Genomic DNA, 2500 nt, shown 5'->3' with positions numbered 1-2500 from the left:
CAAGATCAGCTGCCATATATATTACTAACACTCCCTGCTGCAGCTATGCCAATGAATGTGCTTTTTCTTTCATTTTCAGCTCCTGGTGACCTATGGTAAAGCACAGCAACAAAACTGTAAGCATCCAAAATTAGTCAATGATGGGTCGCGTGAAGCCTGATGGAGTCGTCAGTTATGGATGCTGCTTCCGTGGCAGCTGGACCAGCACTGGTTTGGGATGTGTATGAACAGCTACACAAGCGTCTCAGCTGCTGTGAGATGTATGATGACTGTGTTCTAGCACATGATGGATATGCAACTCAAAAATATATCCACATTTTTTCCATATGTGCTTTTCACCTGCATTTTTGCTGTATAGATTTCTTTTGTGGTGACTACAGTCAGCTCGCCACTAATGTGCAGTATTCTGATGCAAATCACGTATACTGCCTGGGATCAGTTTGCTTGCGAGTCGCACCCTAACGGAATTTAAAGCCTACTGCATGGATGGTCCGCAACAAATTGTAAAAATGTCTGTAACACTGATATCGAGGTAGCAAGTGCAGTTCCAATCCCAACATCACTAGCACTATACACAGTGATGCAAGTTTGGTGAGAAGAATGAGCTGTAACTGCTGCAGCTGCCACCATTGATAGTGACATCAACAGTGAGCATTCATCAGCTGTTTGTGTAAACAGTGGCTCAGTGTGGTCTTTTAATGAATGTTTGTGTACTGTATAAGTCTTAATTCATTATTTAAAAAAATATTTTTACAACTCCTATGTTTGTATTACCTTCAGTTGTATCCATGAACAATCTGAATGCTATAAGTAGTTTGGAAATATTTAAATTCTTGAGGGTTGTCTCACACAGGCTGGAACCATAGTCTTTTTTTGCCATTGCTTTCATTAAAACTCTAAAGTAAATCACATCTAATCTAATCTAATGAACCTACCCCATGGTGTCAAAAGAGCATCCCTTCAGCTGCATCTTTATTATTTCCAGGAAAAAAAGTGCAGAGATTAGGAGTATAAATGTCCTAAAACTGAACTTGGGACCTGACAGTCATCATGGTCTCAATGTCTAAGGTGTCATCCTTGTGTTCTCTCAGTGAGAGGTTCAATCCCTGGCTGGCTACAACTTGTCATGGCTAAAGACTTATCTCATCTTGAGATCAATTTCTCATTGTTTCCATAGAATGAATGTCCATGTGGGGAGCATGACACAAGTCACAAGGGTTGGTACCAAATCTGATGAGTAGGGCAGCTGCAAAGGGATAATCATGCATCTGAGAAGCCCATGCATTATAAGAGATAATATGTAAGAGAGGGTGCATCATCATCATCATCATCATCATGGAGCATCCATTTAGCCTTGCACCACATTTCAAGCCATATCTGCCAAAATTAATGTCCTCAGATGCCTCAAAACACTTGAGTAGAACTGGCAGTTGATGATCTTTTTTGGGGGATGAATTCATGATGAACTATCCTATGAATCTCAAAGACATTGAATAAAAATGCTCTTAGTGGTTTTCCAGACCTGAACCATGCCCTGCATGGAGATGCTGGACTCTTCTATTGTAAAGACTTGTTTGGGTTAGGGGGTTATACCTGTAAACCCAAATTTTGTTCCCAGAGATGTCCTTTGACATGAAGGTTGGGTCATTCATGGCTGGCTGACAGAATTCCTGACAGACTTTGGCCTGATGCTTCTTCTGTCCATTGTGGAGATGATTCTGCACAAACAGTAGATGCTTGACATGCTTAGAGAACAACACTTCCAGAATAAGTTTCAGGGGTGACAACAGTGCTGAATGTGCTGCTGTATTGCTGCTCAAATGGACTATTTTCAAAGAGATGGTGCCCAAATGCAAATTAAGTAAGTGCTGTAGGTAAAAGTAATTTTTTCATACCAACTGTTTATCTGTCAAAATATAGTGTAGACTATCTTTTATGCTCCAAGCACACATATGTTAGCACATAAACACATCACTGAAAAGTGTATCAAGCTTCCTTGACAATGCAGCTTCAAGTAAATGAATGACACATGTTATACAATTTTTTCTGCTGATAGTTATAATCATATGAACAGGAACATTCATAATGCTAATATGCTAATCAATATAAATAACCATCTTTATGATATCTATATTCTTATCTTTGTAATGAGATACTTAAACATTAGTTAAGCAGGAAATCTTAAAAAGAGAGACCATTGGTGGTGGCTGAAGCCACTGAACACATGTTTTCTTTTGTCTGGCCATTATGGAACACATACTGGCAATTAGATAGAAAGTTGTCAAGTGATAGATGTTTAAGAATCTTCCTTTTGAGGATAAATTCAAAAACTTCAGATAGGCAGAAAATTAAAGCAACAGGACAGTAGTATGAGGGATTAGAATGGTCACCCTTTTCAGGAACAGGCTGAATGTAGGCAAACTTCCAGCAAGAAGTAATATTATTACATGTTGACACACAGAGTTGAAAGAGTTTGACTTGGCAAGGTGCAAGCACAGAA

General features: G+C 39.1%; 2 long non-coding RNA genes across 4 annotated transcripts in view; one reads left to right on the top strand and one right to left on the bottom strand.

Moving 5' to 3' along the window:
• Positions 1 to 756, top strand: part of LOC135098491 (uncharacterized) — a 9452-nt gene extending 8696 nt beyond the window's left edge. Inside the window, exon 4 of the long non-coding RNA XR_010267050.1 lies at positions 80 to 756. This is a non-coding gene — a long non-coding RNA (uncharacterized LOC135098491). The remainder of the gene's footprint in view (positions 1 to 79) is intronic.
• The window catches only part of LOC135098490 (uncharacterized), a 92236-nt gene that overhangs the window by 15915 nt on the left and 73821 nt on the right, over positions 1 to 2500 (bottom strand). For 2 of the 3 annotated variants that reach the window (XR_010267049.1, XR_010267047.1), the window contains one exon: positions 2485 to 2500. This exon is cut by the window's right edge and continues 752 nt beyond it. The exons of the other annotated variant lie outside the window; for it this stretch is intronic. This is a non-coding gene — a long non-coding RNA (uncharacterized LOC135098490). Of the gene's footprint in view, positions 1 to 2484 lie in introns of those variants that run through there. 3 annotated transcript variants of the gene reach the window in all.

This window comes from Scylla paramamosain, unplaced genomic scaffold, assembly GCF_035594125.1.
Source record: "Scylla paramamosain isolate STU-SP2022 unplaced genomic scaffold, ASM3559412v1 Contig66, whole genome shotgun sequence".
Lineage (NCBI taxonomy): Eukaryota > Metazoa > Arthropoda > Malacostraca > Decapoda > Portunidae > Scylla > Scylla paramamosain.
The sequence above is the reverse complement of the archived record's forward strand: the minus strand, read 5'-3'. Positions and strand labels throughout refer to the sequence as shown.